Raw genomic sequence first — 21,119 nt, 5'->3', positions numbered from 1 at the left:
AGCTGCTACCGCATCACTCCGCGGGGCCTTTATGCGCTGCTGCCTCCGAGGCCGTATCACTCCGCCACCATCCCAATAGTCACCAGCGGGGCAGCCGGGCGGAGGGGCAGCATCACCTGGTGATGAGGCCCGCTCGGGTACAGGAACTATTTCCTCACTCTCCTTTCACACAGAACTCTCCAGAAAGGGGCTCGGAGAAGCGGAAGGATACGATCGGGGAGAGAAGACGATGGAGTGAAGTAACTTCTCGCGAGAAGAGAAAGAAAGAGGTTCCGGACGGTTGAGGGGCAGAGTAGCAGGGAAACTTGGAGCGGCTGCGCAGTGCGGAGGAGGCCCGGGCCTAGAGGAGGAAGGTTCCGGCTGGCGGCTGTAACGCGTGTCGGGATCTGGCGCTGCATGGGAAGGGGAGAGCCTGTCTCCTTCCCGCCCGGGGACACTTCCCCGCCTTTCTCCGGCCTGGGCCCATAACCCTCCCCGCCTCCCTTTCCCCTCCAGGGGACCCCCTTCCCTGCCTCTCTCCGGCCTGGGCCTATGTCCCCCTCCCTGCTTCCCTTTACCCTCCAGGAGACCCCCCTTCCCTGCCTCTCTCTGGCCTGGGCCCATGACTCCCCTGCCTCCCTTTCCCCCTCCAGGGGACCCCCTCCCCTGCCTTTCTCTGGCCTGGGCCCATGACCCCTCCCCTGCCTCCCTTTCCCCCTCCAGGGGACCCCCTCCTCTGCCTTTCTCTGGCCTGGGCCCTGCCCACCCATGCTGCTCCCTTGCCTCCCTTTCCCCTCCAGGGGACCCCATTCCCTCGTCTCCAGGCTAGGCCTGTGCCCACCCTGCCTTCCTTGGCCTCCTCTGCGCTGCCCCCACTCTCCTTTTCAGGGGGCCCTGTGCTCCTCACTTTTGGATTGTAGGCCTTGCCCCAGTTCTAGCTCGCTGAGCAAGTGCCTGCACACACTAGGGTTCCTTCCCCAGCTCCTACCAGGGCTTGTGCTTGGAGGCACCTTTGGGCAAGGTCAGGTGCACTTTTGCCTACCCCTTAAGGCAGAGGTGGACAAATTACAATCTGGGGGCCACATCAGTTCTCCAGATGTTTTATTCCAGGCCTTAAGCTCCCACTGGGAAGCAGAGTCTGGGGAGCAGGGTCAGGGTCTTGCCCCACTCATCCTGGCTCCCTGGAAGTAGCGGTATGTTCCACCTCTGGCTCCTACATGTAGGGGCAGCCAGGGGGCTCTGCACACTGCCCCCATCCCAACTGCTGCCCCTGCAGCTCCTATTGGCCGGGAGCTGTAGTGACAGTGCTTGTGGACAGGGCAGTGCCCAAGGTAGTCTGACTGAACCTCTGCGTAGGAGCTGGAGGGAGGACCTGCCACTGTTTCTTGGAGCTGCTTGAGGTAAGCGTTGCCCAGAGCCTGATCCCTCTCCAACCCTCCAGACCCCTCAGTCCTATCCCAGAGCACCCTCCTCCACCCCAACTCCATCCCCAAAGCCCATACTTCCAGCCGGAGTCCCACACCCCAACCCCCAATTTTGTGAGTATTCATGGCCTGCCATATAATTTCCATACCCAGATGTGGTCCTCAGGCCAAAAATTTTGCCTACCTCTGCGTTAAGGGCTCAGAATGGTAAGCCTTCGGCTCTGCTTTCCTGCTTGGTGACCCACAACATAATAGCCTCGGCAGTGATAAGGGAAATAGATCCTCTCATGGACTTTCTCTGAAAGGAGAAGTTGGAGGTCTCTAGGGCTACGTCTACACTACAGGATAAATTCGAATTAGCTTAAACCGATTTTATAAAACAGATATTATAAAGTCGATTGTGCACGTCCACACTAGGCACATTAATTCAGTGGTGTGCGTCCATGGTCCGAGGCTAGCATCGATTTCTGGAGCGGTGCACTGTGGGTAGCTACTGTAAAATAATGAGGCCAATAACTTCGATTTGCGTCCACACTAACCCTAATCCAATACAGTAATATCGATTTTAGCATTACGCCTCTTGTTTTGTAGGAGTTCAGAAATCGATTTAAAGAGCCCTTTAAATCGATATAAAAAGCAGTGTAGTGTGGACGGGTGCAGCGTTAAATTGATTTAACGCTGTTAAAATTGGTTTAACAGCGTAGTGTAGACCAGACCTAGGAGTAATGGGCCTCTCCACAAAGGTTGGTCCTGTGAAAGTCTAGACTTTCTGCTCTACAGGCAGTACTGAAAGGACTTGAGGCATAGTTGGAAACGGGGTGGGAGGAGGTTCACTTTTAAATTTCTGTGCCAAAGGATTTAATAATACTTGTTCTTTATTCCCCATGGTTGTAGGTAACCCTGCAGTGGGAGAAGCAGGAATAGGGCATCCTGCAGCCTGTCATCATACAGACCAGGCTGAGAAGCTACCTTTTCTTTGACTTAGCATAATTTCTTGCCACTCAGCTGCAAAAATGTGAAAGTATCTGGAAGAATGCATCTTTTGGTTGCTCCTGTTTGCTGTGCCTCTCCTTTTCCTGCCTGTCTGTTGCTTGCCCTCTTTAATGTATGTTTGCCTTGTTCATAGTGTGCCATGTAACAGTATTTGAAAGTAGTTTAAAATGAGTTGTATGCACACTCAGTATAGTTAAACACATTGGAAAAATAATGCATGTGAGTACCTGAAGGGACCAGTTCATAGCAAAGTTTGAACTGTTGAATACACAGAGAAAGCCATGTGGCACACAGTCTGGCAGATTGTTTTCAGCCATAGTTCTTTATTTTTGAACAGTAATTCATCTTGTTTATTACAGCAGTGCCTTAGGGCTGGTGGTATTGTACAAACACAGAGTAGTCAATTCCTGCCCCTGCAGAGCTAACAATCTAAATAGATAAGATACACTGGGAGGGGAGGGAAGGGGTAGGACACAGGGAGAGTGAACAAGGTGATGGCAGGAAGGGTCATGTTCTATGATTTTTGGAGGGGTATGGGTTTACTTAAGAGGGGATAAGCTAAATGAAAGAGGAATCAGGTGGGGAATGGGATAGGTAAGGGGAGAGTGGAGCTGAGGTGAAGAGTGAGGGATAGGGAGCAAACAGCCAATTAACACAAGGCAGAGAAAGTTGTGTAGAAAATGCTGCTATAGTTTAAATTATAGCATGGACAATTTATCAACTGCAGCTTCAGAGAAGAATAGCTACCACCAGGCATTTTCTCAGCTTTGTCATGTGCTGTGTGGAAATAAAAACAGCAATTCCAGCTATTTAGCCAGCTGCCTAGCTGGAAATATCTGATTTTTTTTTTTTAAACTGATTGTGAAGCAACAGTTATTTTCTGTGATCCCAGCACTTCCACCACTAACAACAGTGGAATTCATGACTTATTACCCATTTGAAGTATAATACATATGAGTCACTACATTTGCATAAGGAAAAGAAAAATTGCTTTATTGATCTTACCACTTGATTTTGTATGATTTCTGGTTAGGAGCATGCAATCCTATCACTACTTACGCTAGTGGTGTGCTTCTGTAAGGGAGCCACCATGATGCTTCCTGAGGAAGACACTTCCCTTGTAAGGATTATCCTCCTATGTAACAATTGCAAGCCATCTGGAGACCTAAAGCTGAGGAAATGGCTCATTAGTTCAAGTGAGCTGGTAGATGAATCATTGTCATGTAATCTACTCTTGCTGACACAAAATTGGGAGGGTTGGACAAAACAATGTGGAAACTTCCTTAGTCACATTCTGCATAATACAGTCCAGGTTAAATATTCAGCACCCTTGCAGGATGGGGTATAACAACTATAACCCACCCTAACTGTGAGCCCCTAGCCACACTGGGCCAGCGGGAGCGGCCCCAACCCTGCGCCAGCTGGCTAGAGCAACCCCAGCCCCGTGCCTCTGAGAGTAGCCCCGGCCACGCCTGCCAGCCCTAGCCCTTCTCTTATATTGGTTCACTGATTCAGTTTTAATTGTTTAAATGGTTAACTTTTTAAACAATATTTACATCCCTATCTGGAACTCCCTCTTCTGGCCTTCAAACCAGCCCCTCCCCCACATCTCCAAGCTCACCAGAAGCAAGCTCCACACAGACCCTGCCAGAACAGATGCAAAAGGTGCAGATGTATATACTCTGCTAGACCAATCAACACTCACGTCAACACACCTTTCAAGTTTCATGGGTCCTACACATGCCAATCAACATGTGATGTACCTCATCGAGTGCATTAAATGCCCCTATAACAACTATGTGGGTGAAACCAATCATTATGCTCTTGAATGAACTCACACAGGAAAATTCTAAAAGACAAAACCCACCATATTTCATATGGGTGAACACTTATCGCAAAGTGATCACGCTATTTCTGACCTATCAGGCCTCATCCTCAAAGGAAACCTGCACAACACTTTTAAAAGATGAGCCTGGGATCTTAAATTCATAACTTTGCTAGACACCTAAAATCATGGTCTTAATAAAGATACTGGGTTTATGGTTTATTACAACAATCTGTACCTACTAATCCCCTTTTTTGTCCTACAACTACAGGAGTGTTAGGCCACTTCCCCTTGAATGGTCCCTTAGAATATGTGTATGTAGATGATGTAGGGAGGAGGGGTTTAGATTTATTGGGAACTGGAGAAACTTTTGGAAAAAGGGGGAGCCTATAGGACAAGGATGGGCTCCACCTAAATCAAAATGGAACCAGGTTGCTGGCACTTAAAAAGGTTATAGAGCAGTTTTTAAATTAAGGGCTGGGGGCGGGGAAAACCGACAGGTGCAAAGAAGCACATGCTTCGAACAGAGACATCCCTTAGGGAGGATCTATTAATGAAGATTCTCTATGTCCTAGTGAGGAGAGGATGGATGATGATAAAATAGAGGTAGGATCTGATGAGAAACAGTCAAATGAAAAGAGTCCCCTTCAATTAAATCATGTAATGGCAGACAGCTAAAAAGTGACAAGTTTTTAAATGCTTATATACCAATGCTAGAAGTCTAAATAAGATGCGTGAACTAGAGTGTCTTGTATTAAATGAGGATATTGATATAATAGGCATCACAGAAACTTGGTGGAATGAGGATGATCAATGGAACACAGTAATACCAGGGTACAACATATATCAGAAGGACAGAACTGATCGTGCTGGTGGGGGAGTGGCACTATGTGGGAAAGAAAAAGTCTAGAATCAAATGAAGTAAAAATCTTAAATGAACCAAACAGTACCATAGACTCTCTATGGATAGTAATTCCATGCTCTAATAATAAAAATACAGCAGTAGGGATATTTTACTGCCCACCTGACCAGGATGTTGCTAGTAACTATAAAATGTGCAGGGAGATTAGAGAGGCTGTTAAAATAAAAAATAATAATGGATTTCAGTATCCCCATATTGACTGGGTACATGTCACCTCAGAACGGGATGTAGTTTCTTTGACATGTGAAATGACTTCTTCTTGGAGCAACTAGTCCTGGAACCCAGAAGAGGTGAGGCAATTCTTAATTTAGTCCTAAGTGGAGCACAGGATCAGATCTAAGAGGTGAATATAGCTGGACTGCTTGGTATTAGTGACCACAATATAATTAAATTTAACATCTCTGTGGCGGGGAAAACACCACAGCAGCCCAACATTAGCATTTATTTTCAAAAAGGGGGACTACACAAAAATGAGAAAGTTAAACAGAAATTAAAAGGTACAGTGAAAAAGTGAAATCCCTACAAGCTGCATGGAAATTTTTTAAAGACCCAATAATAGAGGCTCAACTTAAATGAATACCCCAAATTAAAAAACATAAGAGAACCAAAAAAAGTGCCACTGTGGCTAAACAACAAAGTAAAAGAAGCAGTGAGAGGCAGAAAGGCATCCTGTAAAAAGTGGAAGTTAAATCCTTTAATGAGGAAAATAGAAAAGAGCATAAACTCTGGCAAATGAAGTGTAAAAATATAATTAGGAAGGCAAAAAATTTGAATAACACCTAGTCAAAGACTCAAAAAGTAACAGCAAAAAAAAATTTAAGTACGTCAGAAGTAGGAACCCTGCTAACCAACCAATGCGGCCTCTGGATGATTGAGATAGGAGCGCTCGAGGACAATAAGGCCATTGCAGGGAAACTAAATGAATTCTTTGCATTGGTCTTCATGGCTGAGGATGTGAGGGAGATTTCCAAGCCTGATCCATTCTTTTTAGGTGACAAATCTGAGGAACTGTCCCAGATTGAAGGATAGCACCAACTTTTCTCAGTGCTGGTGGGTGCTCAACCCCCCTAACCCTGCTTTGATTCCACCCTTGCCCCATCCCTTCATGCCCCTGGCCCCATTCCAACCCCTTCCCCAAAGTCTCCACCCGAGCCCTGCCTCTTCCCCAAGCATGCTGTGTTCTCCCTCTGCACCCCCCCCCAGCGCTTGTTGCCACAAAACAGCTGTTTCGCATTGACAAGCACTGGGAGGTAGGGGGAGAAGCAGGGACATGGCATGCTCAGGGGAAGAGGTGGAGGTGAGCTGAGGCGGGGAGCTGCTGGTGGGTTTTTTCCTGTGGGTGCTCCTATGGATTGAGGTGTCATTAGAGGAGGTTTTGGAACAAATAGATAAACTAAACAGTAATAAGTCACCAGAATCAGATGGTAGTCATCCAAGAGTCCTGAAGGAACTCAAATGTTAAATTGCAGAACTACTAACTCTAGCCCATTAGCTATCATTTAAATCAGCTTCTGTACCAAATGACTGGAGGATAGCTAATGTGATGCTGATTTTTAAAAAGGGCTTTAGAGGTGAACCTGTCAATTACAGGTGGGTAAGCCTGAACTCAGTACCAGGCAAACTGGTTGAAACTATAGTAAAGAACAAAATTGTCAGACACATAGATGAACATAATTTGTTAGGTAGAAGTCAGCATGTTTTTTGTAAAGGGAAATCATGCCTCACCAATCTACTAGAATTCTTGAGGGGGTCAACAAGCATGTGGACAAAGGGGATCCAGTGGATATAGTGTACTTAGATTTTCAGAAAGCCAAGACAAGGTCCCTCACCAAAGGCTCTTAAGCAAAGTAAGCTGTTGTGGGATAACAGGAAAGGTCCTTTTATGGACTGGTAACTAGTTAAAAGATAGGAAACAGTGGGTAGGAATAAATGGTCAGTTTTCAGAATGAAGAGAGGTAAATAGTGGTGTCCCCCAGGGGTCTGCACGGGGCCCAGTTCAATATATTCATAAATGATCTGGAAGAAGGGGTAAACAGTGAGGTGGAAAAATTTGCTGATGATACAAAACTACTCAAGATAGTTAAGTCCAAAGCAGACTGCAAAGAGCTACAAAAGGATCTCACAAAACGGTGTCTTGGCAACAAAAATGGCAGATGAAATTCAATGTTGATAAATGCAAACTAATGCACGCTGGAAAACATATTCCCAACTATACATACAATATGATGGGATCTAAATTAGCTGTTAGCACTCAAGAAAGAGATCTTGGAGTCATTGTGGATAGTTCTCTGAAAATATCCAGTAAATGTGTAGCGGCACTCAAAAAAGTGAACTAAATGTTGAGAATCATTAAGAAAGGGATAGATAGTAATACAGAAAATATCATATTGCCTCTATATAAGTCCATGGTACACCCACATCTTGAATACTACGTGCAGATATGGTCGCCCCATCTCAAAAAAGATATTGGAATTGGAAAAGGTTCAGAAAAGGGAAACAAAAATTATTAGCTGTATGGAACGGCTGCCATATGAGGAGAGATTAATAAGATTGGGATTTTTCAGCTTGGAAAAGGGATGACTAAGGGGAGATATGATAGAGGTCTATAAAATCATGTGGAGAAAGTAAATAAGGAAGTGTTATTTACTCCTCATAACGCAAGAATTAGGGGTCACCAAATGAAATTAATAGGCAGCAGATTTAAAACAAAAAGAAGTATTTTTTCATACAGTGCACAGTCAACCTGTGGAACTCTTTGCCAGAGGATGTTGTGAAGGCCAAGACTATGCCAGGGTTAAAAAAAGAACTAGATAAGTCCATGGAGGAAAGTCTATCAATGGCAATTAGCCAGGATGGACAGGGATGGTGTCTCCTAGCTGCTGTTTGCCAGAAGCTGGGAATGGGCAACAGGGGGATGGATCACTTGATGGTGATTACCTGTTCTGTTCATTTCCTCTGGGGCACTTGGCATTGGCCGCTGTCAGAAGACAAGATACTGAGCTAGATGGACATTTGGTCTGACCTAGTGTGGCCATTCTTATGTGCTAACTATTTGTGCTAAACTGTCCATTTAATCTTCTATTTAGCGGTGATACTGTACCTTTTCCAGACCTGAAGAAGAGCTTTCTGTACATTGTGATGGAGCAGTGGGAGAGTGTCCAGGGGAGATATATAAGCCCTAGGTAATTAAGGTATGGTTCCCTGTAGTCTAGGGAAGATTACTACAGGTTAATTGGAGCACCTGTAGCCAATTAATACCCTCTCAGGGACCTAATAAAAAGCCGTGCTTCAGCTAGACAGGGTAGAGTGAGGAAAGAGAGAGGACTGGAGTTTGGAGGTATGTTGCTGAGAATTGAAAGACTAGAGATCTGGAGGAAGGGAGACCCTGCCCTTGCGCAGCAGGGAGATTCACGCTTAGTCCTTGACACTGGGAGAGGAACCCTACCAAGGGGGAAGAAGGTAAGAAACCGACAGAGGTTGGGAGGGGCTGGGGCTCGGAGTGAAGAGCAAACCCAGACCCCTTCCCTCTTTTTCCACCTTCCTGGGCTCCTGGTGGGGGTCCTTGGTGCCCCAAAAGCAGAGCAAGGGATGGTGTTCTCGTCCCCCTGCCAAGAAAATCATGGGACTCCTCCCCATACCAACACTGGCCATTTTGTCACATGATCAAAAGCTTGTCCCTCTCACTCCAACAGAAGTTTGTCCAATAAAAGTTGTTACAAAACTGTTTCTCTAATATCGCAGGACCAATATGGCTACAACAAAACTGCATACAAACACCCTGTGAGTCAAATCAAATTCAGAACCCTTGGGTATGACACACTGTACAAATGTTGCCAAACTTCTAAAAAGGACAGAACTTTCAGATCTCTGTCTGAGTCAGATACAATGCTTCAAGGATTTACCCAGGATAGGGTTTACATTGGGTCTCTAGGTTTAATCCCACATGTCCATTTGTGATTAATGCCCATTTCTAATCCAGTGGCAGGTTGCCAGGTAACATGCTGGAATGTTTGCTGTTTTTCCTTTCCCTCAGGCAGTGGTGAGCTGGAGCCAGTTCGTGCTGGTTCATGCGAACTGTTTGTTAAATTTTGAAGCAGTTTTAGAACCGGTTGTTAACCTGTTTCCCTGCGAGGGGGCACTGCGGCTTTGATGTGCTCCGGCTGGGAAGAGATGTAATTCCTCCTTTAGCCGCCAGGGGCACTGCACTGCAGAATCCATGTGGGCCGCCACCTGGCCCTGGGCACAGGCCCTGTTGCTGCTGGTGCGACCCTGACCCTGGCCCTGAGGCTCCCACTGCTGCCTTGTGGGTCCCTGGCTGCTCTGCTGGGCCTGGGCTGTGTCCTGCTGCTCAGGCTGGTCCAAGCTGCTCTCCCTGTGAGTACCCGCCACCCTGCCTGCAGTCAGCCCCTGTCTCCAGCCAGCCCTGCACCCCCTGCCCGCAACCAGCCCCTGCCGCACCCCCTGCCCTGCCTCCAGCAGCCCCGCCCCCTGCCCTGTCTCCAGCCAATCCCTGATACACACCCTTGCCTGAAGCCAGCCAGCCAGCCCCACATTCCTCTGTCTCCAGTCAACCCCTGCCACACACCCCCGCGGCCCTGCCCAAAGCCAGCCAGCCCCACACTCCCTGCCCTGCCTGCAGCCAGACCTGAACCCCCTGCCTCCAGCTAACCCTGCCCCACACCCCTGTCTGCAGTCAGCTCCACGTCCACTGGTGCCCTGCAGTTCCCAGGGCAGTAACCCTGCACACCTGCTTCAATGAGGGGGACAGGGAGCAGCTGGGACCCACATATGTGCACACCCTAGGGTGACCAGACAGAAAGTGTAAAAAATCGGCACAGGACAGGGTGGGGGGGTAATATGAGCCTATATAAGACAAAGACCCAGAAATCGGGACTGTCCCTATAAAATCAGGACTTCTGGTCACGCTAGCACACCCCCAGGGAATGGCAGGGACCCACACATGTGAAATGGAGCTCATTTCTTGTTCAGGCCCATCTTTTAAAAAAAAACTTTAGGTGGGGTTAACATACATCAATATTTTCCTGGACATGTCAGGCTTTATAGTTCTTAAATCACTGTCCGGGAGAAATTTTTAAAATTTAAAATTCCCGGGAAAATACGGACATATTTTTTATTGTTAAGTATGGCTCTCAATAACTCAATGCATTGCCACTTCTTATGGAGAAAGGTACAAAAAATACCTACTGTGGCACATCCCTTAAATCAGAACTTTTTATAGGGAACCTGTTAAGATTTTGGCAGTTCATCACTGCCCTCAGGTTCAGGTTAAACTAGCAGCGGGAGGACTTACTGATGTCCTCTTAGACTTACCACAATTACTAATTATTTGTATGCTCTTAAAGACCTCAGTTAGGGTGGGGGCCATATGCTAGGTGACATACTGATATATAGAAAGACAATCTCTCTGCCCCAAAAAGTTTACAACCTTTAACCTGAATTTGCTGCTGGTATAAGCAGGGGCAGCTCTGTCAAAAGAAATTGCTCCCATCTGCCCCAGTGTTGTCTTTATCCCTTTGTCTTTGCATCACATCTTACGCATTACCGAAAAAAGAATGAGTCATGGGAAAGGACAATCTTGAGGTGTTATGATCGCTGTGGTATTATAAATAAGCAGGAGGTTAGACCAGATGAGCATGATGTTAAAGTCAGTCTATAAACCCTGGTAGCTTGAAACAAATGCCCTTTGCTGTTTTTAACTCTCTATTATACCTGCACTATAACTTCTGGTTATAGGGTTGTTCTTGAGTGCTGATTTGTTACTTTTTGTGTGTATATGAACATAGATCCAGAGTTTTTACATTGGGTTCTACCTGCACACCTAAAAATGGGCATTGGAGTGGACAGGTGGATTTTTAAGCTGTGCAAATACAGAGCTGCCCTGTCAAGGGATTTAGGGGACTGATCCTTCACCACTGAACTCATTGGGAGTTCTGCCATTGACTTCAATGACAGCAGGGTCAAGCCCTTATTCATCAACACTCAGAAATGGTGGGGAGTGGAGATGATATGGAACTTTGCAAGAAAGTGGTGAGAGCAGCCCATAACAGAAAGTGGAAATACCCCAGAAGTGTGTCAAACGACAGGAAAAATATTTCTGTCCACTCGTTTTAACTGCTAAAATGGCTCTAATGGGCTAAATTATGCCTTTCAAGGCTCAAGAGGCAAAATTCTGTGACTCATAGCAGAGTTGCATTTTTTAACCACAAAGTGACTAGTTTTAAATGAAAACATACCCAGCAGATCATTTTACAGCTATTATAAAGATATCAAGCAAGCCATATTTTACCTACAGTATTAAAAAAAAATCCTAATGTGTCAAGCCTCGAGCTTTTTGAACTTGTCAATAAAGCATTGTTGTAGTAAGGAAAACCAATCATTAAATTATTTAAGCAAATTTAATGCTTGTGAAAAGCACAAGTCTGTTTGAGAGGCCTGGAGAATGCAGTTTTCTATACACAGAGCAGTTACAGCATATATAGCAGTAATGCAAGATTCTCCTAGAGTGTCCTGCCAGCGCTCCTCAACTGTGCCCTAAAGATTAGCACTTTTAGCAGTGAAAGGAAAGTTCCATTCACTTGTTGGCCTCTCCATCAAGAGCACCAATAACAGTGAAGATTACAGTGGTAGTTTTGTGAGTGATATACACATGAAACCTGTGCATTTGATTTCATGTAGGCTGTCATGAAAGAGTCAGTGACTTTTGATCCGTACCACTCAGGGATGGAGTCAAACCAGTAACCATGAGCTGTGTCTTTCTCCCAATCTTCTAAACCATATAATCTCTTCCTAGTTGCATAGCTACAGCATCAAGGCATGAATGGATGATCATCATGAGTGTGATCAGAAACAAAAGAGCAGCCTATGCTGGACTAACTAGAAACAGAGAGAGCCAGGGCTAGAAATAGTGACATGGACACTGACTAGATAAGTATTACATTAAAAACAAAATCCTTAAACAGTCATGTCTATAGTCTCTTAAAAACCTCTAAATCTTACAAATTTCTATGCTTCCTGAATCTGAGTTACTAAAATAGACATTTTTAAATCTCTCTGTTATAATAATCTAGCATTTTCACTGTTTATAATATTTCTTTCTCCTCGGCAATCTTGGCACTGTGGAATGAGACCGTTCAGTTGCAACTTACTGTTAGATTTTCTTTTGGGTTCTTATGCTGTTGTGGTTGGGTGTCCAGCCCTGCAGGCAGGTTTTTCAATTTTTAGCTTTTATTCTTTTGTTTTCTGAACGCTGAAAATGTTTCATATTAATTTTTGTAACTCTCAAGCCCTCCAAAGAAGATATCCGTGTCTGTTCCCTTACATGTGTGGTCAAGCATGAGTGGCATTGTAACTATAAACAGTTCTAAAGAAAATAGAAGAACCTGTGAGCAAGGAGTGAAGGTCCCAATTGCATGTGCTTAACTTGAAGTCAGTGGGACTTAACGTTAAGCATAGTCATGATTAGAGGGTCTAGCCAGCTGAATGGAAAGAACATCTCAGTCCTGTTTACTGATGTTCAGCATCACATTCCGCCCATTCATTTTTAATTTATTTTGATTTAAAGCAATATATGTTCAAAAAAGCACCTATCCTACGCTCCTGGTGCTTCTGCCAGTATTTAAGAATGCAATCAACAAAAGCAGAACCACAGCTGCTGTCTGCTCCCAAGCCAAAAATAACCAACCACAACAAAATCAAGCCTAACAGTACTGTCCATCCCCATACAAACAAGAGCCTCTATTATGACCTCTTTTTCCTTCAAAGGCCGGGGCAAAGAGATGTTCCTTGCAGACGGCCATGAAGGTCACCAAATTCAGGCTAGTTTAGACCAGAAGTAGATTCTATGTTGAAGGCCCTTCACAGAGAACTCCTAGACAGTATCATTCTCTCTTATTTAGTCCAAGGGGGCTCTAGCATCACTGCTTATAACTGTGGCAGTAGGGCTCGGAGGGAAAGGTGGTTCCTCAAGAAGACCAGTCTCAAGTCAGTAAGGGCTTTATAGGTGAAAACCAACATACTAAATTCCATGCAGACACCAAAAAGCAGCCAACACAGCTATCTATCCATCCCTGTCACAGGGCATCTCCATCACCATCTGGTGATCCACAGTGCCTGACTAGTTCAGATGGTTTCAGTCACAAATGTACTGCAGGCTGTTTATCTTTCACCAAGGTGTATATTTATTCCCCTCTTACATAGGAATACCAGGCAATACAGGTGTACACTAAGGATAGGCTTCATAGGTACTAGAACAATTTTTATGGTGGGGGTACTGAAAAGCATTGAACAAAACTGTAAACCCTGTATGTGATGGAAACCACTTCAGATGACAGGGTGCTGCCACACCCCCTGCACCTCTAGTTCCAGCACCTGCAACACTCACTCCCCAGCCCAGGTTCACCCTGTGAGCCTCCTTCTGAGCTATACCTTGCTTCCTGTTTCCTCCCCTTATATTCTCCCCAATCCTTATTAGCCCGGTGGTTGTCATCCAGATACTCACAATCCCCCACCAGAAAGTGTGTAACTGCCCTCAGCTGAGCCTGCAGGCAATGTCAGTGATCAGGGTGCTGCTGGAAGAACCCCATCACAATCCCCATACACCCCAATCTATCTAATAAGATTCCAGTGTTGTCATTCGGTCTGTGTGTCATTCTGAAGCCTAGAATGTCTGTTGAGTCATTGTGAAGTGATGGAAACAACTACAGGCATGGTTGAGGGCTCTTTTTGTTAAGAATATCAGGGATCATCCCTGGGATTCGCAGTCTCTCACCATCCAGTTTTTAAGTTCTCAGCCGTCTTCTGCTTTTTTACACTTTATAAATTACAGCAGTATGACAGCATGGGCTTTCACTTAGTTTGACTTGGAATTGTGGAGAAGACGGGAAATGTTAAGAGGACCAAAGCATGCTAATTTACTTATATGGCCCCCCATTACCATACTATCTCAGCATCTCACAACCTTTAATATATTTTTCCTCACAATGACCCTTGAGGTAGCAAGTGCTATTATCCGCAATTTGCAGATGGAAAAAATTACAGATGGAAAACAGAGACACAAAAGCCCAGATGCTCAAAGGTATTTAGGCACCTAACTGCCATTGAAATCAATTAAAATCACCAAGGAAGTCTGTGACAGCATATGGAATTGAACCCAGATTTCCCAGCTTCTAGGGTAGCTCCCCAACCAGCTTTTGCCCCAGCTATAAGCACCCCAATCACTAACTCACTTTGGAGAGGCCAGGAACCAGAAAAGACCCTCCAAACTGGAGAAGGGAAATTTGAATTTTAAAACAATAAGCACCCACTGTTAACTTTAACCCCCAAACACAGGTTCTGGAATTGCATGTAACCTAGGATTTATGCAATGAGAGTTTGCTAACAATGTAGTTGTAAAATTAATCAGTTTATACCATTAACCTCTGCAACACTTCACCTTTAAAATTCTGTTAATTAACACAACAGACCAGATGAATTCCTGGAATCAATGGAGTTATTTGGGGATGAATCTGGCCCCATCTATTGGAATTGATAAGGGCAGTAAGCTCCGTAATATTGCAGGTATGGTGCCTTCAAAGATAAAATCATGTTTTTCCTTCCCAAAACATTAGATCACTTTTTTCTCATCCAGCCCTTCTGGTTATCAAGTTCAGAATGTGAAGTAAAGTTCTGATGGTGCTTGTCACCATTGTGATAGAAGGAGCTGCTAGTGCTGGTGGAGGTAGTGGCTAAACTGTGGCTTGGTAACTGTCACCTGAGCTGAATGCTGAACTGGCTGCAGCAGTCAGCTGTTCTCTTGCTGCCTTCAATTCCCATCCTTCCTACAATAATGTTCTAGAAATTCTTCTCAGGTGATCAAGTTTAGGGTGAATTTCCAATTAATTCCTGTGCTTTTCTTCTGCATTTGGGTTCTCCCTATGGAAACCCTGTTCTCATTCCCTGTTTTGCCTTCCTTTACTTCCCTGATACTTGATTAAAAAAAAACAAAAACCCACCACCTCATAAAAAAGGTGTTTTCCCTTTCCTGGGATGTTTCTGCTACTTTGATTCAGTTTATGACTATTTGCTGCTATCTTTTCACCCCGTTCTCTAGCCTTTTCCTCCTCTTCACATTGCCATTAAGGAATGGACCCTATTCCCTGCAAAAGAGGAAGACAACAGCCTCACTCAGACTTCTCCATGTATCTCACTCATCCCTAGCTTGCACCCCAATGGGATGGCATGAGTATCTGCTGTCCTTCCCTGCTGCTCCCTGCTCTCCATTGTTCCAAGAGGGAGGAGTTCAGGAGCTGGGAAAGTTCACAAGTGCTAGGTAGGAGTCTCAGCTGTCCCCTGAGGGAGGGCATGATGTTCAGAACTGAACCAAAGGCTAATCCCACCCCTGGCACATCAGAGGAAGAACTCTCAAGTCATGGGCAGCAGGTGAAGCTTCCCCTGGGGGAGGTTAGCTTCCTGTCCCGCTTCTTCCACCCATGGCCCCACCCCTGCTCCAACTCAGCCTTAGCCCCGCTTGCTGCTGCCCACCACATCCCTCCTCTCCTCCACCCTCTTCCCCACAAGGACCCCATCACCCACCACATCCCTTCTCTTCTCCACACCCCCTTCTCATGCGAGGCCCACAGGCACACGGCAAGTGGGAGGCACCTCACAAAGGAGGGACGTGGTGAGCAGCGGGGACCTCCGCAGAGGGGGTTGGAATAGAGGAGAGGAGGGACTCAGCCAGGCACCCCTGGGGACCTCAGGGAAGAGGCAGAGCAGGGACAGAAAGATGCAGAGTGCAGGCAGGGCCACCATGGCCTAGGCATCTGGTGGTAGCTGCACCAGTGGAGGCCAAGCCTTCCTTAGCCTATTATACCCGCTACCTATGTCTCAAGTGCTCATTTTGTGGAGAGCTTATTCTCATTTGTTGCCCAGCCAGCCCCACAGTGATGGCTGCAGCCTGATGTTACCTGGTGGAAGAGTGCGTGTGAACTTCTCCTTACCAGGACTGAAGAATGGGGAGAACGGAAGGCACAAGCTGGGGGGAAGCTGATAGAAGCAGCCAGACAGGGGGAGCCATTAAAGTCCCATGTGGGGAAGGACTGGGGGTAGCATCTAGGCAGGGGGAGATAATGTTCTGAGGTGCCCAACTGTCTCCTAGAATCTCCTTGATTGATAGAGCCGAAGGCTAATCACAGCCCCACAATCTCAGGAGGCAGGACTTTTTGACAACTCTCCTGTCTCTAGATCAGTGGTTCTCAAACTAGGGCTGCCGCTTGTTCAGGAGCTACGATCCGCCGAACCTGCGGACGTGGCAGGTAAACAAACCAGCCTGGCCTGCCAGGGGCTTTCCCTGAACAAGCAGTGGCCCTAGTTTGAGAACTACTGCTCTAGCCAGGGCCGGCGCTACCATTTAGAAACCTCCTTTCAAATGCCAAGCTGCTAAATTTAACTTGCTTGGATCTTTGTGAAGAACTAGCCACTGGGATAAAAAACGTGGCATTGGATTTGGGAACAAAAGTGGATCCACTGACATGCTCATGAGTTTGGAAGACTTCCTTTCTGATCTTCTGTATTATCCTGGTGGTGATGAGCATTGGAGGAAAAGCATAAAGTAAGCCCTCTGGCTACATGAGCAACAAGGCATCTATGCCTAGGGCTCCTGGTTCCCTTTTCTTGCAAAGTATTTGTGAATCTTCCAGGTTTGCCTTGGATGCAAAAAGATCTAGAATTGGAGCTCCAAAACTTTTGATGATCATTCGGAAGGATGCATCCTGAAGAGTCCATTCCACCTGATTTTTTTTTACTTTTTTTTGCTCAGACAGTTGGCCTTTGCATTGCCAGTGCCCTTGATATGCCAGGCCCTAAACTGTAGTGGGTGGAGACATGTTGCTTCATTTTTTTAGATCCCTTAACCTCCTCATCCTCCCTTCCATCCCAAAGGTTTACATTCGTCATTGCCAACGTGTTGTCTGTCATTATCAGAACATAACCATTTTGGCAATGCTGGGGCCAGTTGTTGGCTGGCATACTGTAGTGGGTTGGTGGTAGTGGTCCCTGCTGCCCATGGTCCATGGGTGGCCACTCCGCCTTATGTGTCGCCCACTGTTGGGGAATTAGCATGGCAACACACAGCCTGGGGCTCTGGCCTGCAGTCAGGGCAGAGTAGCAAACACCAGTAGGAGTCCAAGCCCTTAGCAAGGCAGGGTAAGAAGTCTCTAGCTTGGGGCCTGTATTTAGGGTCGAGCAACAAACAGTTCGGAGCCAAAGCCCTTTGTCAAGGCAGGCAACAAGTCCTCAGGCAGGGGTGAAGCACCCAGATACAGTCAAGGAGGCTCAGGGAGGATTCACAGATCTTAGTGTCCTAGCTTGACAGATTGTAGGCTGATGCAGGCCTCCTGGCCTAAAGAGGGGGAGTACTGCCACCCCACAGGTGGGGTGTCTAGTGTTGTCTAGTTTCCCTGGGCTACGTCCTACCTACCCCTCTGGGTGTACCTAGATCCCTAGAGGGTCTCAGGCTAGAAGGCCCATGGTAGTCCCGACAACTCCTCTGTGGCTTGGTCAGCAGGCAGCTCCAGCAGATTTGACCATTCTTCAGCTCTGCAGGGGCTGCGGCAGTCTCCCAGCTCAGGAGGAGGCATCTGACTCCTTCGGCAGCTGCAGCACAACTGAGCTCCCAGACCCGCCTTTTATACTTCCTGTCCCACCCACTGACTTCCAGTGGGAGGGATGAACGTGGCCTGGTTCCGCCTACCAGGGTTCAGTGAGTGGTGCCTCCTCCTTTGGGTCTGTGAGAGGACACTCCTCCTCACTACACATACTTTATTGCCTTCAGCTCTAGAAAAAAAATTCATTCTGAGAAGGACCTTTTTCCTTGGGCTACCAACTTCTCAGAGAATGCTCTACATGTTTCCCAACAGACCTCTCTGGCTCCACCATTGCCATCCCTCCCTGGAATTTCTCTGGATCCATCCACCAAACCAGAGATCTCAACACAAGTGATGGAACTTTCACTATCCAGTATGGAAAGAAAAAAAAATAATCAGAAAATGGTGCAGAAGAGACAGCAGGAAACTCTGGAGAGTCCCATATGCATTCTTGTCCAAGGCACTATCCCTATGCATGACATGATCATCCCTAGAATGCTCATGAAGGTGCTTATCTAATGTCCTCAGGCACCTCCTCAGGGGGGTAATTGTTGATCTGATCTTTTCCCATTTTTCAGATGGAACTGCTCTTGGAACTAGACGGAACAGGTTGCCTAGCCTTCTTTTTCACTGGTGATGTCCATGAAGACAAGGATGAACATAAATGTTATGACGAAGCAGAACCAGACACAAACACCTCTTCTTTTTTTTTTTTAAATGTTTTTTCTTTCCAAGTATAAAAACCTGGTCAGCAGTGCTTTTAGCTCTGGCACCTGCTGGAGAGAAGACAGAGGAACTACTATTCCCAGAAGAACAGGCCAGTTTTCTCCTAAGTTTCTCAGGTAATTTCCTGAACCCATTTTCCCTTTAATTTTACTCCTTAGGGGACATGGGGATTGGGAACTGAGTCCTAAGAATCTCTTCTGCTAACAGGCATTTCTTTATCTTTGCTCCTTTGAGAGTGGTTACAAGGCCTTTAAGGGGACACTGCAGCTGCTGCCTGGGGCTCACAAGATGGTGGCCTCTGACATAAAGGCACTCTTCACACCAAATCTGAGAGTTCCCTAGTCAAGAGAGAATTTCTTCCTCAGGGGAAGAGTCCCTTCTCCCCTCCATGCAGAATTCCTGACTTCCCTTGGAGCTAAGGGCAGGAGACCAACCAAATTGCTCAATGACGGCAAGGCGAGGCAAACGATCAAACTCGTGCTGCAAAATGGTGTTAGATACTGCTCCTTGCTCTGTCTCTGGAGGATTTCTCCACATTGGACCACGGGCCTTTGCTGTAATTGCCTCCGGTCCCCAAAAGGCTCTCAATCTTTCCACCATACTTCATGACATTTGTGGCCCAGCTGTCAGATCCCCACTGGTGAGGAACTCCTGGGGAACCGGCTCCTGAGTCAGGGTATGGCAGCCAAAGCGAAACCTTTCTGGACTTGCGGATGTGGTGGCTGGAGTGCACAAGGCACAAACCAGTCCTGCACCGTCTGGAGGGACACAGTCTGTCTTTCTTCACCAACTTCCTCACTTGTTATCTGAGCAGTGAGTGAGGGGAGAGCAGAGTGGGGATGACATGAAGGTGCTATATTAATTTCATGCAGGAGACCAAGAACCCCTTCAAGGTTTTTTGTTTGTTTTGTTACAAATTCTCTCGCTCATGATAGGTGCTGGATTCCACTGCCCTGCCAATAACTACAGGATGCAGAAAACAGGGAGGGGCTCCAAAATATGGGAGCTAGTCTCTCATCAGCAGTCCAATCAATTCTGATTCTGCCCTTACCTCTACAGCCAGGTGACTACCCTACACTGAGGATCTGTGGACCTGGCTCTGCCTTTCTGAATAAGACCTGTCTCTCGCAAAGGGCAGATGAGTGCAGTAGGTTGTGAAATTATTCACCAACATGATCTCCACCCCTTCCAGAAGTGGAGGGTACTTGCTATAGTGGGGGAAGAGGCCAGCCGGCTATTTCCTATAACGTGAACCAAGATTGAGCAATTTCTCTGTATGAAATTCTACTTTATCTCCCCTGGAGAGAGAGAGAGAGACAGTGGTAAAAAAATCAATAGGGTCCTGTGGTGTTTGAATGGTAGAGTGCATGTTACAGAACATTTATACCACTGTGGAAAGCAGAACTTTGTGAACCTGCTCTGGGCACACAATATGCATGTATATCTCATGTGAACTACGACCACTGACCAAATGTTTTTTCCCGTACTGCTTGTAAAGTTATCTGAGTAAAATATGATCATACAGATCATTGTTGCAACCACTGTTATATATTTGCAGCTAATATTGTACAAACGTTGTCGAATGAGGGGGTCTATGAAAAGGTTATGACTTGCTGATTATGATTATGCTATCTGTATGCATGTATCATTTTTGTATTTGAAGTTATAATTATTGGCTCTATACTTGGATTTCAAATGTTTGCTCCTGGGGTAACGCCCACATGTTAGCTAGCCAGCAAATCTTGGAGGGACTATTCAGATTAAGTGGCTCACGGAGGGAAATTAAGCATGAACACGTGACTTCCCCATGTAAATCCAAACTCCATCTCGTTGCCGTAATTTTCCACAGTAAGAACAATGGGATGCCCTCCACATGGCAAAAGCTATAAAGTGCCCTGGGAACACCTCCCCTTTGTCTTCAGTCCTGCTTCTTACCTCTGGAGAAACTTTGCTACACACTGAAGCTATGAACAATGGACTGAATGACCCATCCAAGCTGTGGATGTACTCCAGAGATTTGATTTAAGCTAGTAGTTTATTCCATCACTGCTACAAGCCTGAACCAAGAACTTTGCCATTACTGTATGTAATGGATTCCTTTAACCAATATTAACTCCCACCTTTCTTTCTTTAAATAAACCTTTAGATTTTAGATACTAAAGGATTAGCATCAGTATGATTTTTGGATAAAATCTAAGTTATAGATTGACCTGGGTGTGTGGCTAGTCATTTGGGATTAGAAGAACCTATTATTTTATTAAACTGGATGTAAAGAACCACTCATCTCTGAATCCAGTATTTTTGGTGGTGATATAAGAACTGGAATGCCTGAGGAAACTGCCTTTGTTTTCTTGTTAGCCAGTGTGGTGAAACATGAGTTTACTTCTGTGTAAGGTGACCAGATGTCCCGATTTTATAGGGACAGTCCTAATTTATGGGTCTTTTTCATATATAGGCTCCTATTACCCCTCACACTGGTCTTGATTTTTCACACTTGCTGTCTGGTCACCCTACTTTTGTGGCTGGTTTTGGTCTATCTTATAAAAGAATAATCACCAGTTATGGGTTATGTTTTCAGAGCTGCCTGGGGGGGTGGGGCAAGTGGAGCA

General features: G+C 45.9%; 1 long non-coding RNA gene across 2 annotated transcripts; it reads left to right on the top strand.

Moving 5' to 3' along the window:
* Positions 1–82: 82 nt before the first annotated feature.
* On the top strand, positions 83–19,827 carry LOC127055682 (uncharacterized). 2 transcript variants are annotated; one of them, XR_007775551.1, is made up of 3 exons: positions 83–269; positions 2,298–18,291; positions 18,363–19,827. It is a non-coding gene; the product is annotated as an uncharacterized LOC127055682 (long non-coding RNA). The 2 variants fall into 2 exon arrangements; XR_007775550.1 differs by having other exon boundaries at positions 2,298–19,827.
* The last annotated feature ends 1,292 nt before the right edge of the window (positions 19,828–21,119 follow it).

Source organism: Gopherus flavomarginatus, chromosome 7, assembly GCF_025201925.1.
Source record: "Gopherus flavomarginatus isolate rGopFla2 chromosome 7, rGopFla2.mat.asm, whole genome shotgun sequence".
In the NCBI taxonomy this organism is placed as follows: domain Eukaryota; kingdom Metazoa; phylum Chordata; order Testudines; family Testudinidae; genus Gopherus; species Gopherus flavomarginatus.
Note: the sequence above shows the minus strand (reverse complement) of the source record. Positions and strands in the feature narration are given on the sequence as shown.